Source organism: Aythya marila (genome assembly GCF_965140915.1).
Source record: "Aythya marila genome assembly, chromosome: 9".
Lineage (NCBI taxonomy): Eukaryota > Metazoa > Chordata > Aves > Anseriformes > Anatidae > Aythya > Aythya marila.
The window spans coordinates 20,991,950-21,014,286 of record NC_139050.1 but is presented as its reverse complement, the minus strand read 5'-3'; positions in this window follow the sequence as shown (position 1 = coordinate 21,014,286).

Sequence of the window (22,337 nt, the reverse complement as noted above, 5' to 3'; positions counted from 1 at the left end):
TGTTGAAGCTTATAGGAATAAATAGGTATCTTTCAGCTAGTTTCTTTACTTTGGTTTCTGTATGCTATCTGCTGATAGGTATGAATTTAATTTGTTTTCTTCAAGCTTAACAAATCTGGAGGTACCCTAGCATTAGCAAAGCAAGAAGCAGCCTGGTGAGACAGTACAGCTTTTCCTCTTGAGGACTCCTACAAGACAGATTTGATTTTTTTTTTTTTTTTTCTTTCCATTTCTGTCATAGTGGGGCCTTGGTTCAATGTGCCACAAATTTGTAAGTCTAAGTTTCTTCAGACTGCAGGACTCCAGTGTTTGCATGTCTTAGTGGCTGAGGTATAACTGAGGAGTAATTGCATTGAAACCCTTGGTGCTGCAGAAGCATCAGTAAGAGCATAAAACCCCTAAACTATATAATGATGCACAAACAGGGCAAATCAGTATTCATCTGCAGGGCTGACACACATGCTGTAGTATGTATTGTACTTCGCTGCTATATAAAGAAGCAATAAAACCAGTTTTCAACATTGTCATTTCCACAGTCAGTTTTCAGTAGTTTCCTGTTTTGAAACTCTTCAGGTTGAACTTTTTATTCATTATCCAGTAAAATTTACTGTGCAAATGCTGAACTTGGCTTCGGATCACATTGTACTAAATGTACAGTAAATTAGTCTTAGTCTTCTTAGTCTTCCATGTCTTAGTCTTCTATTTACTTGTGCAACAAAGGTTTTGCACATACAGGTGAACCAAGACAAAACCTTATGGCATGCTCCGCTCCAATGATAGTCTGGAAGCTAAGCAGGACAGTTCACATAAGCTAGTTGTCCTCTATGGTAGACACTGTTCCAATGTTTTAGAGGGAACTTCTCGATTTTAATAGAGAATTTTATATTTCACCTCATACATAGGAACAGAAAAAATATTGGGACTATATTCGACATAAAACAAGTGGCCAAAGGGTGACATAAATTTGATTCATAACAATGATATTCATTGACACTTCTGGAGTATTTCAAGTTCATCTTGATCTATTTTTTTTTGTTATGAATTTTAAGACTCAATAAACAAGTTCCAATTTTTACAAGCAGTGGCAAACAATACTTATAGCTTGAATCCTGTAGTTAAAAAAAAAAAAAAAAAGGAAAGGAATTTGAGTTTAGGACAGCTGTAGATGTAACCACTTTATGCTAGAAATCTGTATAATCTTTCATGAAGTAATTCTTAAAAGGGAACTGTAATAATGCAAATTATTTAAAAACAGCGTTTGAGCAAATGATTTCTTCCATCATGGTTTATTCTAATACTAATTTTCAAGCATTAGAGAATCAATTTATCTTAATTTTAGATTGTTATTAAATTAAGTGGTGATGGCTGTGGGAAGGATGGCTTTTAACTCTCTCGAGTGTCAGAGCAGAGAATGCAATAGTCCTAAGTTTGAAATGTTTTCGTGCTATTAAATAACTACATTAAGGTATCATGAAAAATGAGCAACTAGTTTAAGCTATAATATTCTAGAGGTGTTTTTTCATAAATTTTTATGTTACAGAGTCAAAATCTACCATTGATGGTGTCTTTGCAGTTATATAGAGAAGGATCTTACCTATAGTTCACAAAAAAAAGCTTTATTTTTCTGTAATGTAGTTGCAAGACACAACGCAATTTACACACTGTAGTTTTGTATTTGTTCTTGTAAATCTTTGAATATAAGCCTTTCTGTAGGCAGTGCTTTACATGCCTGTCTGTCAAATACAATTGGTGTTCTGCTCACATATAGGACTCAATTTGTGTGCCTCCTCCTAGCTGTGCAGCCTGTGTATAATTGCTAACAGTTATTGGCTATTTAATACTTTTGGTCATATTAGAGTTGTTTGTAGGCTGAACAATCTCTATCTAGAATTAGAGCATCTAAATGTTGTAATTAGCTTACAGAAGCAGGAAATACCTGTATAATTTTTCTGTGCTTACGTTCCTTTTTAGATCTGTCATAGTTAACTAATCTTTGCTAAGCAGTACGTAACTGTAAAACTGTATTGGAGAAGATTCCCCTCCCCGCCCTCCTGTGTGGTATGAGGCAAAACGTTAGAATATCCTCTGCAGCATTCTTCAATCAAATCATCAATGTGTGCTGTATCATTTTAGAAGCACTGTATCCAGAGTCTCCTGCCATGTTTAAAGAGAATCAGCCCTCCATGCATGGAAACAGTTAGTAGTGGTCTTATTTGAGCTTAACCTATACTGAATTATTCATGGTTGAGTTATCCACGGAGAATATTACCTTTGCAGTAGAGTGCTTGAGTTGCATTTCTCTTGTTTATTTTCATTGGGCTGATTTACCTGAAAAAGGATGGCAGGACCAGGACCTTTACATGCTAGACATGAGAACATTCATACTGGCAAATCTGCTATGTTGTGTGATTTTTTTTTTTTTGGTTGTGGTTTTTATTCTTATTTGTATTTTATTTTATTTTTTAGGGCTCCAGCATGGGGTCCCTGAGTGACTGCTAGTGCATTTGAATCTAGATGGCTCCCTGTTGACATGCCATCTGCAGATGCTCATGTAGAGTATGTTTTAAGCAGCAAACACCTGGGGTGCTATATTAAAAAATGCTCAGCATTTCAAAATCCTGGTGATGGAGTGTAATATGCTCTTGATATGCCACTTGCTGTTAGAACTATAGGCTGGATCCTGCTAAGTCCTGATGCCTCCTGTTGAAGTGAATGATAGCAGAGGATACTTGGGACTTGAAAGATGCATGACTTACAGGTATATTAAAATGAGTTTAACTATGTCTAAACACTTATTTAGACATATCTTATTTGCTGTCTCTCTTTGAGTGACTACAGTGCAATAACCCAAGAACAAGGGATGAGCAGTAATTGCTACCAGCCCTTTAGACACACACATGTTCCTTACTTTAGTGATATGTTTGCAAATATTCGAGCCATATAATTTTATGGTGCCAAGAAGTTTCAGCAAAACTGAAAAGTTTTTGATGGATGGGTTTTCCAGAGGTAGAATATGAGGAAAACCTACAAAGAGACATAAAAGTGTAGTGTATATAATTATTTTTATAATATCCTGTTTAATGACCAAAAATGATAAAAATGAACTCAGTAAATATTTTAGTTATTTTCAGATTAATTCACAGAAAAGTAAATACAGTTTGGGTTATGTTGCTTTTGATGATCCCCAAAACCCACTGAAAAGTGCATTACAGATTTTAAATATCTCCTATAACTTTGTTGATGTATTATTGATCATGGTTAGTCAGCAGTCCAGCTCCTGTTCAAGACTGCCTAAGGTAGTTAGATCACTTGTTATTAGCAGATTGTATTACTCAGGTACTGTAACAACTAGACTTTCTCAGAAATTTTTATTCTGTGTGTGTGAAAGGGGCGAAAAAAGGGAGAGGAAGAACTTCACATTAGTTAAGATCACTGGTTCCAAGTACTAGACTGATAGCTGTACTACTTTCCTAGAGCACAATATGATGTAGTCTCCATAAAATGTCTAATCAGTATTGTAACAGTCTCTCCCTAGGGTATGTGCTCCTCTGTATTTGGCTTATATGACTGATAGAAATAATAATTTTGCTTCCTAATCTGTCATCTGTTGCATGGGCCATCTAAACTGTCTTCCTCACCGGTGATATCAGGAGAACTATCCCTTCCCCACCCATGAGGAGCTGGCCCCAAGCACAGCTGTTGACAGAAGAGCAAGGAGAACCATTCCTCTGATTTCTGGAGTTGAGCAACTGAGAAAGAAACCTGTGTCTTGATATTGAGCCGGTTGCTTAATTTTTTTCATTAAGAATAGGATCCCGATACTTCAGCCTGCTTCTGATCATATGGATAAGTCATTTTCCTCAAGGAAACAATTTATACATCTAGCATTATAGAACTCATGGCATTAATTACTTGGCGTTAACGATCTGTATTCATGATTAAAGAGCTTGTTTGAAGTTTTTGAAGTTCAGAAATGCTGTGATGCTAGTCCTGAGATAGAAGCTCTTTTAGGGTGCACAGGTAAATCACTGTTTCCAGAGCTAAAATAAGAGGTGGAATAAAATGGAATAGCTAGGCATAGCACCCTCTTCCTTTGATTCCCAAATGTTATGAACTTTGTTTTGTAGCCAATGACTGCGCAGAAATGTATGAGCGATATTTGTCAGGAAATGTGTGCTTTGTTTCATACAGATGCATCTGATGTTCCCTCGGGTATTTAAGTTAAATTACAGCTTCCTTACTACTGAATTGGTAGGACACTAGTGGACACATGTCTATATGCTAAATATAGAAATCTTCATCTCTAGCACACCAAAATATTGTGACTGAAACAAGCTTCTGAGCTTGATGCAAAATGTGTTATTTTATAGTTTGTAAGGGAGTGTCCTCACTGTGATGCTGGTGTGGATTAAAAAAAATAAAATAAATGCAGGTTTTGGGAGGCTTTGGGGGTTTTTAAGCTTCTGACTTCAGTATCTTGGCTGACATTTCACTTCTTATAACATTGCTGCTGTTGGCTTGTGGAGTTTTTTGATCAAAGTATGTTTTTTCTTTAATGAGGCTGGATGGTCCCTATTCTATTGTTGTAGTACTAATTAACTTTCCAAGTGTTTCAAGCTTTTTTTTTTTTTGCAGGGGTGCCATTTGGGCTTTTCTTCTGAAAACATTATTTGAATAAGTAAAACTGCACACACTGAAGTTACTCAATCCTTATGCAGCATTAAATTAAGCAGTTATTAGAGTTGCTAACTAAGGGTAAATACAGCCACTATGGTAGCCTGCGATCCCAATTGTACTGGAACACTGTTGTAAGCAAGAGGTGCAAGTAACAAAGGAGTAGGTAGACAATCCAAGGTAATACATGCAGAATTCTCCCTTCTCTTTTATAAATCACAATATAAGTGCTTGGTTAACATGGTATCTCAGCAACAACTTGACAAGAGATGTAAAATATACCCTCAGAGAATAGAAGAAACATCATTTGTCTCCAATAAAGGTGTTTAGCATTCTGAACCTCTCTTAACATAAATTAATTTGCAGTTATACTAGCAGTGTTTTTACATATGTATTTTGCATTTGCATCAAAGTACTTCCCAGTATTCAGGAGCGCTTGCTGCTTTTCTGAGTATTAACCATCGAGAATATGAGTACAGGTTAATGTGCTGTATGCCTTAGGATCAGCTCTGTTTTCCCTCTCACGTAGTATATTTACTCTACAGGGGATTAAGCATGTTCTTCATGAACCAGATGAAAACAAATATTTATTAAATGTTGTCAGGATATACTTGTTCATACAGAAAATACAATATATTATTTGAACTGTGCATGGGAATATGAGCAAAACTCATGGAAGCCTTTTATACCAGTATCAAGTTTATTTGTTTATATGGTTATTTAATGTTCTAAGACTTGTTTGTGTGTGTGCTTCAAAAATAGCTGCAGTGGAATAAACCAGGAAGAGAAAACAAATTTCTAAATAGTCATCTTTCGCGATAGATGAAAGATTTATAAGCAAGAGTTGCACACTTGGTTCCCGAAAGTATCGTGGTCATGTGGCAGATAAAGATACAGAACCAGGCAATTATTACAGCCTGCTAGATGATCACAACATCGTAAAGAACAACTTTTTAGGAAAAACATGAAAGCAAAGGAAAAGCTATTTGCTATTTTTAGTATTCAGGATTGTACAATAATGATTGATCATTACTGAGCATTGTTACTAAAGCTTTGTGAAGATGAAAAATGCTAGGTCTGGTGGTTTGATCAAAAAGATATATAAGCATTTACAACAATAAAATGGTATTGTTTTCTCACATCTGTAGCAGTATTTATAACACTGCATTGCTTTCTGGAGGAAAAAAAGAAGTTCAAGGCCCAGACTTTCTTTGCCAATTTTCCACATATGTTTTTGACACTTAGAGCCTGGCAATAAGGGACATATTTCAAGAAAAACAAAGACTGACTTTCCATTAAAGCTGTACCTGCTGTTAACCTCAATGGTACTTCGGGTGGAGTATTTTTAGTTTGATTCTATAGCCAATTTACTTGTATTATTTTCAAGCTGTGTGGCCGATATTTCAATAGATCATCCTGAATTGACATTTCCTTTTTAATTATAACCTCTTTTAAGTTTCCAAGTGTTTACACTGGTTGTGTAGTTTTGAGATACGCAGCAATACTAAAGCACATCTGAGAGTAACAAACAGGAAGCTATAATAAACACACTTTTCAAGCGTATTCAGACAGAAATAGGAACATGCTGGTAGGAAATATATGACCTGCTATAACTCTTTGCTTGAATGTGACAGGTGCTTATCAAGATATAGATTTTTTTTTTTTTTTTTGCGTAGTAACCAGAAAATAAAGATGTAGAGGAAAATGTCTTTCTCTTCTGAGATGGTTGCTCTCTGGCTGACCACTGTGCCATCTCCCAGAGATGCTGAGGTGCAGCAGAAGTGGGCAGGTGCAGTCAGCCTAATTGCTGGTGTTTGAGGACTGACACTTTTGGAATCGCAAAAGATAATCCTGGCTGAGTGACACTGCCAGCCTCTTTCTAGCACGGCTCGTGTTAACAAGATGTAAACTGTAGGCTAGGTCTTCACCTGCTGTAATTCAAGGTAGCCAACACTGTTGTCACAGGCACTAAGCCAGCAGAAAGTTTAAATCTAGAACTGGCAAAGGAAATAGCATAGTCACTGGAAGATCATCCAGGCTCGGGTATAATAAACACTTTCCTCTTAATCCCATGTCTCCTTGACTACACTGGAGGTTTTTCTTTAGAGCGCTGCCTTTGCTTGCTCTTTCTGCCAGGGCATGTCAGGATGGTAGTGAAGCCAATGTGTGAGTTTATTGAAATGTTTGGAAAGGAGAGCTAAGGGATAGTGTGGCTGTGGAAGGGATGAGGGGTCTGCTGGAGCAGACCTGTCCCTTGTCATGTGGGGATGCAGAGTGGCATTCAAAAAGAATAATAATAATATATATTAAAAAAAAAAAGTGATTCAGGTCTTGTGCAGGTAAATGATTATTAGGGTATCATCTTAGAATTGTACCTCTGTTCAGGTTGTGACTCAATAGAAGAGTCAAGTCTTTGTGGAACCTAGTGGAGGACTTGGCCTTTGATTTCTCCCATCTCCTTTAGGCACAACATCAGGAAGCGCTTCTGTGTTTCTGTACCTCACTGATTCAGTTTACTGAGGATTTGAACAACCCTTTAGTGTTGGTTCTTCCTTCCTGTTGACTAGAGAGGGGTCCAAGGTAGGGGTACCAATAAAGAGTAGGCTCTTAATTTAGAGCTCTTGTTAGGTGCCTAACACTAGCCAGGATCAGAGCTGAGCAAGCTAAGAATAAACAGGAAAAAAAAAAAATCTACTCCAGAGCTTGGCTTGGACAACTGCTGGAGCATCAGCCACACTTGGAAACAGCACCAACAGATTGAAGGGGTTTGGCCTTCAAAACTGCAACAGATTGAAGGAGTTTGGCTTGGGAAAGCTGTAGGAACAGGAGCAGCAGTTTGTGAGACAGCCTGGCTTATGCAAAAGTAGAAATGGCAGCAGCAGGCTCTGATGGGATGTGTTGCTGGTGTAACTCCAAAAATTTTTAAACTGGCTGCTCATGTAATACCAGGGCCCTATCACCTATATGCTCAATTTATCACTGTGTCTTGGAAGTTTTCCATCGGAGTAGTAGAAAACAAATGTTATCGTGCTATATAAGAAAGAGAAAGCAAGCCCACTCAGCTTATTATTTACAGACCTATCTTATTGCTTCCAACTCTATCCATAATAGATAATGAATAAATTGGTTCACAAGCAACTGTTTAAGTACTTGGAGTTAAACAACATACTGAATGATGCTCAGTCTGGATTTCATTCTCATTATTTCGCTGTCATTGTGCTAAGAAATTGTTGGAGACATTTTTCTCTGCTCATGGATCAAAGCCTATTTATAGGTGCACTATTTATTACCCTATCGAAGTCACTTTTGACATGACTGGCCATTCTCACATACAAAAATTTAATCTGAAATCATTTTAAATAAACAAGACAATTGTTATCAGTCACATTTGCCTTGCAGAAACCAGATGGGTGGTATTAGCATTGAACTGTCATGTATTCGATATAACAGGAAGAAGTCTTTTAACCAGACACCGTATCAGCCAGTAAACACATGCACATATCCAGGAAGAGTATCAGTGGAGTCACGCTGTAGAAAGCAGAAATGCAAACTCCAGTTTTATAAAAGATGTGTGCTAGGTTTGGGTTTGGGCAAGGATGAGGTACTCGCATGACCTTTTACTTTCTTGTTTTTGTTGTTGTATAAAACCACCAAATATGCCAAACAACTTTGTAATGATCAAAGTGAATAAAATTGTCTTTATTTGATCAAGGGTGTAAAACTCACAAACCCAAAGGCAATATTTTCCCCTGTAATTAAAGTACTTCTTATCTCAACCCATGAGCGTTTTTCTCCCTGTCCTTCTGAGGAGGGAGAGAGAGAGAGTTGTGTGGTGGAGCTTAGCTTTGTATCAGATGTTTAAAAAACAAAACAAAACAAAAACAAACAAACAAAAAAACCACGATTTAAGTTCTACTTTGGGTTTAGTCATGACGCTGATCCAGTGAAGTTTGCTTTGGCCCAATAATGGGCAATGGGGAACCGTAAAGGCTGGTGGAGGGAGTGATGCAGTGCTCATCTAGGTTGCTGGAGGCCTGGCATCGCTTGTATCCATCTAAATCCCATTGCTTCATGGAACCCCCTAAATCTGTAGAGGAGAGCAGCAGTGATGCTATGCTGAGAAAATGACAAAGAGCAGAGGAGAGGATGTCTGAAGTCCTCTTAATCTCCTCCTTTTGCCAGTAAATTTGTATTATTAAAGAGGTATTGCAGCATACATACGCGGACATATCCCTGGTAATATCCCTCAGAGTGATTGCTGAGCAGCTCAGGCTCTTTAGCTTCTAAGCTAAGTAATAGATTAAAAGTCATCACTGAGCAGGGCCTGGAAATGAGGATCTGGCCCATCTATTCCCTTCTGGGCATCAGTTTGAGCTAATGTAGGGGGTGGAAAAAAGTCCCTTGTGGGGCTAAATAAGGGGGGAACGAGAGGCTGCCTGATGGGTGACTGAAGTCTGGGCTGTTGCTGTTCCAACAGGTGGGCTTTGGGGGAGACTGTTTTTACTCTAATTGTTTCCTGGGCCATTAACCAGAAACATTTTGGGGTTGAATCACATTTGGTAAAACTTCAGGATAGCAGCTTGGGTTTAGGCATAGTCTGAAGAAATTCTGTGTTTGGGATGATTCAGGTGGGCAGTGAAGTGAAACTAAAATGCAGTTCAGAAGCATAGCCTGGAGTGCTGGAGATTCAGGTTCCTGATCTTACCATAAACTCAATAAGCTCCCTCCCCGCTCTTCTTGCTTTTTTGCCAGGCTTACAGACATAAAATCTAATTCCATTTTGGACATTGACTGGTATTTCCCATTGTCTGGCTGTGTGCTGTTGCAGGAACCCATCAAATAGGTAACAGTAAGTACAGAGATGTAACCGGAATTTAGGCTATGTGCATTTGGCCATGATTTCTGAGTCAAAGAACAGACACTAAATCATGACTCCCAATTGTTATTACTATATGTATCAGATTAATTTTAAGCATCAGGAATTTTGCTCTGAAATCTAAAGACCCTAACTTCTAAAATACACATTACATTGCTTGCCCTCCTCTTAGGCCCCAGCACACACATCCTTAAAATGGGATGGTAATAAGTGTGTCCTACAGATGAATTGTAATAGCTTTCATTCCTAGCATTATCTTCTAATAAAAGAGTTAGAAATTTAAAAAGAATTAAGCATTGATTGCAATTCAGACAGCATGCAAACAAAAGGAAATGCCATCCCAGGTTCCTTTGACCTTGTGTTTTTTCTCCCTTTGACTTCCATAAGTCCAGATGCAAAAGAAAAGAAAAACAAGAAAGCTCCTGACTCTACACTTAGTAAAGGGCATGGGAGGAATCTCAGCTCCATCTACCCTTCTTTTGGACAGAATAACATATTGTGCCAGGAAGGAAGTTAATTCTTCTAATACAAGTCAACAACGAATTACTGTTCCCAACCCCAGAAGGCAGAAGTGAAGGGAAAAGAGTGTCTCAGAAGAACAATGTTTCTTGGGATTGTGATTGTATTGTGTTCCTTGGGACTGCTCCTGCAGGTGAAATAGTCACTTCTCCCTTTCCAAGGCCAGAGTATGGAGTTGTGACTGAGCCATAAAGAGACCAGGCTGTCACAGTCTGGCCATACGCACACCCGCAGAAGAGCCACATGTCATGCTGGAATCAGTAGAAGCTTTGCCTGAATGAAATATCCAGGACCCAGTCTCTGTGCTTAAATCATTTGGACTATTTTTTTTGATTTTTTTGTCGTTGTTTGGTTTTGCCTTTTTTTTTTTTTTTCCTGCTCTAAAGAGTAGACAGAGATAAGTGGTCCCTCCTTTTAATTTATCTGTGACTCAGCTTTGGACAGAAAGTATTTATATGAGCAGATGCTTGATGAAGGAAAAAGGGTCAGAATTGACCAGTAAGGACACAGGGCTTATAAATTTACATCTTTTAATTTGCTGATGGAAATCAATAGTACCTGGTGTGTTAGTCCAGACTAGGAAAGTAGACATCAGTTGGCCTGTTTTCTGTCCCTTAAGGACTGTATTGATACTGAGAGGACAAAACAAGAGTTTTATTTATTTATTTTTTACTTCATTTTCCCCCCTATGAAATCTCAGACTAATTCAATACTACTTAACATGATTTGTAGGTTTGTGCTTTTCTCCATTTTTTATCTGTCACTGTGAAATATATTTGCAACTGTAATGGATTTCTGTGTAGAATATGTATCAGACCCCTTGCTTTGCTTTTTTATTCAACTGCCTGTCTGTTTAGGCATCAGCTAGGGAAGATTCCTTCTTTCAGACATCTATATCTGTTTGCTCTCCGAGATACCATAATGAATCTGTTTTTTGTACTATCTAGAATTAATGAGTTGTAGACAAGCTTTGTCAGTTCCTGCTATTTACTTTCCCTGCAGTTGTGATAGTTTGCCTTTGATGTCATAAATGTCATAAGTTTAAACACCTTAAAAATTCATTCCAGGGACTTTATCATCTGAACACTAATATCCTCTGTATTTTTTCCTAATTTGCTGACTTAGCTGTGTGATTTATCTTTATGGCACGTTCTGTGCTTGCATTCACTCTCTGGTGTGCTGAAAGGACTGTATTTATATCTCAGTCATTAATTAATGGTAAAGTATGCTTAATTTCTTATTGAGGTGTTGGGTTTGTAATTGGGTAGTATTTGGGTCATGGACACAGATGAGATCAAGCACCGAAAAAGGTCTAAATTCTTGTTCAAAATTTGTTCTGAAAATGGATTCCGTTATTCTGAGGAATCTCCATGAAAGGCTCCCTGGAAAGTGAAAAATCTCATCTGAGCTTTGGCATGGAGATGTTCACTTCTGAACAGGCCAGCAGGAAAGACAGAAGCAAACAGTTGACAAGAAGCCATGCAGAAAAGAATTAGTGGTGAAAGCAGGACATGCTGTAACTCAATTTTGACGATTTGATTATTCGTTGAACTACAGACTGTTTTTCAGGTAGAGGGACTGTCTTGACTTCTTAGATTGATGTTCCATGTAACAGAGATCACTGAATTTCATGCAGTATTTTTTTTTTTTTTCAGTAAAAGGAATGATTCTTCTCTGCTAGTTGAAGAAATGTCTGTCTCTTTTTCTTTTTACAGCTTCCCATGCTTTAAGCAGTACGGCTTTTCACTGCCATTTTCCTTCTTAAAAAAGCTGGCCAGTAAGGAAGATGTTTTCTCAAAGCACACTCTGAAAATATGATAGCAAGGCTTTGCTGGCAACAAGAAGGAGAATAAACAAACAAACAAAACAAAACAAAAACAAAGAAAAAAAACCAACAACACAGGAATTGGTTACGAACCAATCCTTTGATATTGGTAAAGTGGAAGGGCTCATCCAAAGGAGTGAAAGATGGACAAGGAGTATATTTTTGTATACAATAACATTTCACAATTCATTTTAAAATGACATTTTTCAAAACCAGCATAATCCTGCAGTGGATAAACCAACTGTATTTCTGCTTTAGTGCTATATTTTTTTTCTTGCTGTCCATGCTTTTGAGGGAAGTTCAGTGCTTGTTTTCATATATCAAACTTCTTGAATGCTGAAAATGTGAAGTAAGAATAAAGCGTCAAAAAAGTTTGGTTTCAGTGGCACCTTCTAGTTTGAATGACTAAAAGAAAACTAGTGCTTGGTCAGACACCTGGAATTTTCATATAACAGAGGCTGAAATAAAATTTATGTCTTTAGGAAAGCCAACTAGACTATCTTCCTTCTTTCAGAACTTGATCCTGGGTTTAAGGTTTTTTTTTGGAAAGGGCTTTTGGAATGATTTATTTTCAGAACAAGTGAATGCAAGGAGCTTCTCAAGTTTTTGTAGGAAGTCCTGTTCCCTGGGGTGGAGGGGGGGGGGAACAACAATAACAAAAAAACAACAACAACAACAACAATACTCACGGGATCAAACTCAGGAGAAGAGGAAAATCCTGGTCTGTTTATAGGTTAATATTTTAACTATATTATTAAATATTCTGAATTCACTTAAAATAAATCATCTGCTGAAGGAAAGATGGAGAGTCAAAGTTCTGGTGCTCATCTTCCAAGATTTCTTTCCAGCCAATGGTTGTAGAGAGAAGCAAAGCCTGAGCACTCTTTCATCTCTGGCCCCATGGATAGAGACTGCAGAGAGAAGAGCTTTCTTTCAGCTTTGTCATTGATTTCAGTGGAAGAAGCACTGGGCCTTTTGACAGAGAATAGACTTTAAATCTTGCAGGTGACTGTATCAACAATTCCCTTTCCAAATGGGAAAATACAGTTTTTCGAACTTGACAGAAATGACCGTGGACTGTAGGCTATGTTTTCTTTGATTCCAGATCTCAAATAAATTGAAGTTGACTCTAACTTCTCTAGCCTGTTCCTCATCCTTCAATTATAAAGGAAACTCAATTATGGTTTGAAAAAAAAAAATGCAGGAAAAACAGTTGGTAGCCCACAAAATATGTTCATCAAATTGCCAAGGTAACTGACATAGAAAGTGTGTAAAGCTAAGAATACATGTTCATCTACTTCTTGATGCAGTTGTAGATTGAAGAATAATTTATGTTGACCTGCTTTTCCTAATGCATCATATTTATTAGTATTATAAATAAATTGTGGCTGAGTATGGAAATAAATTAAGTGCTAAGATGTAGTGACTTTAAAATGTGTTCATGGAATTAACTTCCTCTTTGACATATGTGTGCCAGCGTATTGCAAACTTGTAGGCAGTTCATCTCCCTACACGTTTGTCAGGAGATGACCCATGATCTTGTTTATTTTCTCCACAAAATCTCCTTCCCTGACATAGCTGCTATGAGATCATTGACGTGAAGTCTTCACCTAGTTTTCACCTAAATTTCCCTCCCTGTAAGGCAGAGGAAAAAACAAGATTTTTGTACTACCTTTTAAGCTGTAGACTCATTTTCTGGTGACGTTAATGCTGGTTCCTGCTGGGCTGGAGGCTTTGGTGAAGGGTAATGCTTTTTCCTTATAAACCAGTTTGATGCCGGTAATACATTCAGCATAAAAATCTCTTGATTTTCCGGCAGCCCAATTGTAGCAAAACCAGAACATGAGCATGGAAGTAGATTGTTACATGGCTTTACATGCTGTGGTGTTTTGGAGTATAGCTTAAACAAGGAATGAAGGTAGTGAATGTGTTTCTGCATAGGTTCACCAGCAGTTCTCTGGAAGTGGGGGTGCTGCTGCTTGCTGCTCTCCTGCTTTAAGGAAAGCTGAGATACAGACAGGGTGGCTTTCTCAGCTGTGGCTGCTGTTATCTTCTGCTTGATCTATCACAGCTTGCTAGATTTGATGCCTGTGTCACTCTGAACCTGGGAATATGATTCATTTCAACTTTTAAATAGCAAGTAAATAAATTTTACAATAACCTGTTATGCCTTTAATAGTATGAATGTTGATAGTGTTTTTCTATGAAGTCCCAAGGCGCTTTACAGCTATGCTATTAAAACAGGAGAAGGCATAAAATATAGAAGCTATAGGAATAGGGATGGGGGAAAGTCCCTGGTCATGGGTGAATTTGTGAAGCGTAGATCAGGGTCTTGTTCATTACTGACTTCTTACTAAGCTTCTAAGCACATGTATATGCATAAAATAGTTATTGTTGATTGTATGCATGTGGGCTAGAACTTTAAAGCAAATTCATTAATCATTAACAGTGCCTCAGTACTGGAGCTATTAAATAGGCAATGATTCATCATAAATGATTCCATAAATCTCGAATGCAAAACTTGAAAAGAGGGCAATGCTAAGAAAATTAAAGCAAAACCAGGAGTTGGCATAAAGGTTTGTGTAGCATAACTATGTTACAGTGCAGCCACTGCCCAGCTGTGTATACAAAACTTCTTAGAGATTTTCTCACTGGCTCTAGTTGAAGATGTATTTTTTGTGCTGCCACAGGGCTCTGCACACCCTTCTAGACACATCATATAACAAGCTGTGTCCATGTATATATTTGGTGACAATCTTCCTCTGGCCATTACTGCAAAACATGGCTCATGTCATTCCAATATCCTACACATACTAGATATTTGTTTCCTCTTCAGAGTGGCAAAAACTCTAATTTCCAAACCTTTTCCTCTCATCTTTTCCCTTTTCATTCCACATTTGATCTAGCAAATCCTATGTTAGTGCCTGAACATCTGATTTCGCTGCCTGCACAAGGTCTATCCACAGAATTTTTAACACACATTAAGATCTTGACTTACTGCAGCAGAAACTTGATGGGATATGCTGGAATATTGAAAGGAAAGCGATAAATCTTGTTCAGGAAGGTCAGGAAAAAAGTTACTTTGCAGCTGTAAAATGATGGAATTCACAATCTTTGGAAAAAGGAAGAGGGAGGCAAAAAGAATTTCATAGATTAGAAGGTCAGAACTTTCAGATCAGCTGGTCATGCTGAACTTTTTTTTCAAGGGCAGCAAAAAAATGGTGTGTAGTGATGTTTTAGCTGTTAGTCATTGGGTCTAACAAACTAGCAGAAGGTACTAGAAAACCAGCAAAAAAAACCCAAAACAATCATAGTGGTGCAGCTCAGCCTCAACTCTCTCTCAAAAAAATAATATAATTATCTAGAATAAATAATTAAAATACTCATATGCAACTCTAACATGCCAAGGAAATGCATAACAGCTAGTGTGGGTTTACTGAGAGCACATCACATAGAATGAGTCTAATTTCCTTTTACAGTAGAGCAGCAGGTTCTGTGGTCAGGCAAGAAGCTGTAGGTGTTAGATATGTCAAAGCTTCTCTGAGGTTGGCCTGACTTTTTATATGGCTCTCACAGGCCGGGTAGGGAAAGGTTGGAGCCATGGTTGACAGAGTGCGAGACTAACTGGTTTTATGTGTTCAAGCTTGTTATCGATAGTTTACTTGAAAATGGGGGATGGCTTGTCTTTGGAGACGATGTAGAAGTTGCACTGGGTCACGACTCAAATGGTCGTGGCCAAGCTGACACCTGCACAAAAGAGGCAGACACGTCAAGGCTTTGACATGCACAGCTTAGTTATCTCTTACAGGTACAAGTAACTCGTACTGGTAAAAGCTCAGCTGAATGTACAACGTTCAGTTCTGGACACTGTGCTTAAAGCAAGGCACGGACCAGCAGCAAGAAAGATCAGAGCCCAGTAAACAACATACATAAAGACTGAATGAATGGAGTGACACAAATCAAGAGGAGCTTAGAGGATGGAGGAAGGGAAAGTTGATGGGGGGAAGAGATGATGATGCATAGCTTCTGAAAAGTTTAAGGGTCTTGGAAAAAAAAAAAAAAGAAAAAAGGGGGGCGTGTCTAAGCTGTTTTCTATATTCCAGCTGATAATGAGCATAACCTGTAGCAAGGACGATTCAGACTAGACATTAGGAGAAACAAGAGACAAAAAAAAAAAAAAAAGAAAAAAAAAAAACACAAAAAAAACCACAAACCCCATAAGTTTCTGATGATGCAAATAATGCAACATTGGAATAGATTTTCTGAGCTGGCTGTAGAGTGTCATGAGAGATCTTTAAGGATTGGGTTAGATAAACTTTTGTCAGATGTGATGTAAATATAGTTGAGCCTTCCTTAAGGCAAGGAGATACCCAAGATTACATTTCTGGGTCCATTTTTACCCTATTTTCCCATGATTCTATTAAATATATTAGGAGACCATCGTGTTGTAACATCATTTTGCTCACATTTTGCTGGAGACTGGCAACAAATCTTATAATTCATCATGCTACGCTGAGACCTTGCATTGAGTATCTCTTTCCTAAAGTATTTACAAAATGCAAAATGAATAAATGGTCTTTTAATGAAATGTATCCATGAAATGTAGACCATTTCCTCTCAAAACTGAATTAAGCATTACAAGTGATCAATAGCTAGATTTCTGTGTTTACTGAAAAGCACTGTTGTAGAGTTGTATAAATTGTCCAGAGAAAGGGAATGTGGCTGATGCTTTGTCACCGTGACTCTGATAGCATCTGAAGCTAGTTGGCTGTCTTGAAAGATTTGTGACTATAGATTGATTCTGTCTTTCAACTGTAGGTTACTGGGTCAAATTTAGCTTAACCCCAGAACTATCAATAATGCCTATGACCACATGCCATTACACTCTGCAAAAAAACAATTAATCCTGCTCAGATTTCTGTGAATTTGGTATTTATTATCATTCTTTTTGCCAAGTAACAAAAACACTGTGCAAATCAAAATCTGTAAGTCTTTAGGTATCTAATTCATTTTCCCCTTTGACTTAGTCTTGCCCCAAACTGGATTAAAACACTATTATGGGTGTGTGTTAAGTGACTGTGCTGCTCCTTGCACTATATATATCCCTACACACATAAGTCCTTGCAGTCCATAATTGCATGGCACCATTCACAAGTGTCACTGCAATATTTGAAAGCAAACATGCCTAAAGAGGGAATGAAAGTGCATAATTTTCTTCGGCTTGTCAACAGTGGGCTAAATCTGTCAGTTAGCACTGCCGTGGCATGAGATTCAGCTTTCTGCTATGCAAATGGATCTGCACAAATGGCTGTTTGAGTGGACCGGTACCTATGCCTAGTGGTAGTGCTCTATACAGGAATACATTCACCTGTGTCATAAATGATGTGTCATACGAATTGAATTTGACGCTTCTGTAATTAAAAAAGAAAGACAACTTCTTTGAAAAAGGATTAAGTCACGTTTTCTAGTTTGAGATAGACATCGCATATCATACGTGGAAATATTTTCTATTTCAAGGCATCCCATTTAATCAGAGCTTTAAAAAGTTACTTATTTCATCCTTGTTGAAAGTTACTAATTGTGAGTCAGAGATCTGTCTGCTATGAATACGATGCCATTTTCATATACAGTAATTTGCCCAGTAGATAGACCTTCCCCCTTTTTTTAGGTTGCATATGCTTTTAGATTTTTAAACTCCTTTATTGAAGTATTGTCTAGATTTTAACATTTATGGAAAAGTCACTGGCCTTTTCTTCAATCTTTATTTTTAGTGAGCTCTATTGTCCACTGTGTAAACTGGGTCTGCTTTATACTGTGTTATTTATGTTTGTTTTTCATATTCCATTTTTTTTTTTTTTTTTTTTTTTTTGCTATCAAAGTGGTCCCTTAAGTGATTAAGGGACCCTATTTCAGTTCCATAACGCTTATCCTTGTGGTCACATCTCATAGATTTTTTTTCCAAATGGAGCAGGTAAGGTCAGAGTTCTTTGGTAAGGGAAGATGAATGATGGGTGTTCAGCACCGGTGCCTGTGCCTGTTCCAGGTTGGTGTGTTGCTCTTCTTCATAATGACAGTGGTCAGAGTTAAAAACTCTGGATGTAATCGCATTCTTTCTTTAAAAGAGCTTCAGATTTGGCTTCAGATAACTCCATCCTCTCGTCCCCTTAATCCTCACAATCTCTTCTCGCACTGTTGAGCACACTCCAGTCCACTGTTTTCTACACTTCTTCAGTGTTTCCATCTGACCCACGCAGTTGTTTCTTCAGTTGTTTAAAGGTGTATACTAATGTGTTTTAAGTTACCTGACTATTAAGGACTGTCTATATTTTGCTACAGTGCTTCTCATTTTCATTTCTGTTTTGTCGCTGTTATAACTGGAAGCCTTAATTAACCATGTACTTCACATGTGTTACCTGTTACCAAGGCAATATTGTCTTTAAATCTGAGGAGGTGGATTTGCTTTCTCTTTATCCCAAGTGCTCTATTCTGATTTCAGATCTGCACCTGCTTAGTAACAAAAAAACACGTGTTCAAGGGGCTAGCTGTAACCTCAGCTTAAAAGTACAGCCAAGTCTAGGTAGGATTGTTTTAAAACTCTATACTTTTGGTAGGAGCCCTGTATGTTATAATGACATTAGACTCTGATGGAGTTTATCTTTAAATACAGACTTGGGGGTAAACCTTTGTGTGGAGTACTCAAATCAAATTGTTATGAATTGTAATTAATGGGGGTGATGTACAAGCCTATACTGCAGGATGCGCTCTGTTAGAAATACCCCCGTTCCTGCTATTGAAGTGGCTGAAACCTGCAACATATTTTGCTTAGTGAAATGTAAAAGAAAGACAAAAAAAAAAAAAAAAAAAGCCTCTCAGCCCCAGTATTTTTAGCTTTTTTTTTTCAGTGTAAGAAGATTCTTTCTTAGTTGCATTGTGTCCATCTGCTACTTGATGCCACCAGCTGCCAGCCATCCCAGCACATGCACAGTTACACCAAATAGGTTGCCCTCCACCTTACCTTATGCTGAAGCACTGTTCTGGCTTCTCCAGTTTTTCACCTTGAGGTCTTTAACTAAACTCCTCTGTGCAAAGGAGGAATTCTGCACAGATGAAAAGCAGGCTGTAGAAGGACATAATAATTATACCAGCAGAAAAATGTCAGCAGACTAATGTAGGTCCCCTATAGGGGTTTGAATCATCTTATGAAAAGTGAAGCCATTAAATAAAACAAAATGTTAGAGATTTTGTCGGGAGTGACAGAAGCAGCCAAATGTTCTTCCTGCTATATCTCTGACATTCTGCAATTTTTGGCTGGGTAAGAACAGCAGGCTATTTTTCTCGGTTAGTTATCAGAGCTCGGATGTATAGAAAGGTTTCTTAAGACTGTGAGATGGGGCAGAGAAATGTGAACCGTGCCCTGGCAAAAGCACTCATCAGGTATTTTATAGGAAAATTGTGTAAAAATAAAATAAAATCTGCAGCTCAATCCTGGGTACAAATGAGTTCAGAGGCACTGCAGAATCTTGTCAAGATCATGTGGTCTTTTGCCTCTGAATGCAGGCTCAATTACAAATCCAGAATTACAAGGCCAACTTTGCACGTTCATTAATAGGAAAATAAAAAAGTGCTAGAAAAACACCTAGTGAGGTGTGACCCCACATAATTCTTACAGAATTGTTATTCATGATTTGCATATGTTTATTTAAGCGCAGTGTTTATAACTGATTATTAATGAGCCCCTTGAAACTCTGAGGATATTGCCCTTGTTCCCCATGTTCCGCTATGGGGGAATGAAGGCTCTGCTCACAGAATTTCTTTGAATAGGTTCTCGTTATCCTAAGAGGAAAAGACATTCTTTGACAAGTGTGCAAAGGGAAAAAAATCTGCCTGTGAGTGGGAGTCCGGTTTTCTACCCTGTATCTCACTGAAAGACTGTAAGAAAGAATTCTTACATTACATCAACCACAAATGACATGAGAATTTTCTTTAAGTTACTTCTGAAGCTGGCACCCAGGAGACTCTTGTTCATGCAGAAGATATTTTTAAATTTTAAAAGAAAAGTCAGGGTGTAACTTTTGTTTCATTCTCACATTTCTTATTTAATGTGTCCTTTTTCTGTTGGATCCCATGTTCATATGGGTGAGCCATTTCTGTGGTTCTTTTCTTCCGAACACATCACTAGTCCACTGGTAATCAAATAGAACTGTTTTCGGTGCAGAGGTCTATATAGGGCAGCTGCTCCTTCACCCCTGTGCCAGGTGGTACCACCTCTGGAAGGGCTTTCCAGAGCACAGCAAAACAGCTGAATCTCCACAGCATCTTGAGGAGAAACTTCTGATTGACCTTTTAGATGCTGTTCTAGGACAGTCTGCTACTAGGGTCAAGAATTACAGCAGTAAGATAAACTGTGGCTGTAAGGGTACGGCTACAGAGCAGCAGATGATAGGAGGTGAAACAGTACAGCCTCCTTTTTTTCCAGAGATGTCTTCTTTATATTGAACTGCCTTTGGGGATTGCTTCATTTGTGTGTGTTTTGTAGTCTACTGGCAGAACCAGGAAGGCTTGGGTAAAGAAAACTGATCTCTGTCCTGGTTTAGTTATTTAGTTACTTAGTAGTTTACAAGTCTGGTATTTCCTCTGATCTGGAGCATGATGTTGCTTTTGCATCCTAAACTATCGGAGCATCCAACCTGCAGCATCATTATTGGCGGTGACTAATGCATGAGCCAGAAAGAGTGCCATTTGGTTTGCAGATCCTGTAAGCAGCCACAGTCTGATCTCAGCCATACTTGTCACCTAGTATAATTCCAGTTGAGTGAAGAGTTTTACTCTGGCCATTACATGGTGTAAGGGAAATCAGGATCTGTCTCAAAGTGCGCAGTTCTGATGCTGGGAGGGTGTGGGGGAGTGAGGAATAAAAGATGTAACATGCATAAGAGTTCCGATGTATGCTGGGCCCATAATGGCAGAGTATGATGCTTTCAAGCCAAATCTTAAGAGTTGTAACAGACCTGAAGCCGCAACCCCTGCAACAAGAGAAAATGTAAAAAGCAAGAGCATAGAGTGACCTTGTTCTTTCTTTCTCTTTGGAAGAAGGTTTACATGACATAAAGACCTTGTGGTTTCGGTTGTCTGCTCAGAGACAGGATAGCCTCAAGTATCTTCCAGTTCCCATAGAAATAAATAACAATGATATGTATGGTGTTAAAATGCATAAAAATGCTCAGTATGCGGTCCATAGGCTTAGTAGGGTGCACTGCATGAGAAGCTCAGCAATGCAGAAGCAGACTGAAGCATATTTCCTATGCATGGACTGAAAGGTGTTCCAATTACAAACTACATTTAGCGGAATACAGCTAAATAAAAAGTGCCCACGTCATATACTGCAGCTAGATATATTCCTGAAGCACTTTAAACTAAAAAGCCTTTACGATTCTAAACAACCCATATGTCTGTCAAAGCTGTCATTGTGCTGCAGCAAGTAAAGGAAACAAAACTTAATTTGTAATGAAGCTTCCCCCGGCTGAAAGCACAAGTCTTCCCCATTCTCATTTAAAGCCTCTGTTCACAATTGCAGCTCTCTCACTCTCTCAGACTCCTTATAAAATGCTTTGCATTTCTTTTTGAATCACGTCAAGTTAATTTTATGGCAAACCATCCCTGTTTTCTGAAACACACAAAAGAAATATAATTATTGCTGGGTGAAGAGGAGTTGGAAGTAAACCGAGCGCGATGCTGGTAATTGTTTTTGGACACTGGTGCTGGGAATATTCTAACCACCTAAGCAAAAGACATCTAAAGAATGCAATTAATTATAAATGGGAAGCTTTGTAGTATATTTCCAAGATCAGAAGGAGAAAGCAGCATCTTACCCCCAAAACAAAACATACTACCCAGCAGATGAACTTATGGTAAATAAGCTGCTCCTTGGTTTCCTGTGGTAGCTGACTAAAGGAATGTTCCCTTGTTTTGATTTTTCAGGTTGTTAAAGTGACAAGGTGAGATTTTAGGATGCTTAGCTTTAACCTTATCCCACTCCTATGGCACTCAGTGGGGGATTTTGTTGTAGGGACAGATCTGTTTGGCAGTCCCGACCCAAAGGGGTATGCCAACATGTTTCTTGTTTCCTCCTGTAAGTCAGCCTCTCCCAGGAAGTCCCTCTTTGCCCTGGGGCACATGGCTCAGAAGTTACAGAAATGCCTACTATGCTTCCTTTTCTCGTGTGGACTGTTTTCAAACTTGTTTGTTTTGGTGTTTTTAAGGTACAATTGTTTTCAATTACTTTTGATATAAGTGGCACTACAGGCAAGCGAGGCTGGCAAGATCTGGTCCTCATTGCAAACATTTCACAGTTGTAATCATCTAAATTGCCGTGTGAAATTGTTCATTAGATAAAAATTAATAAATCATATAAATGAAATCCAATGCACCATTAGGTTGTTGACA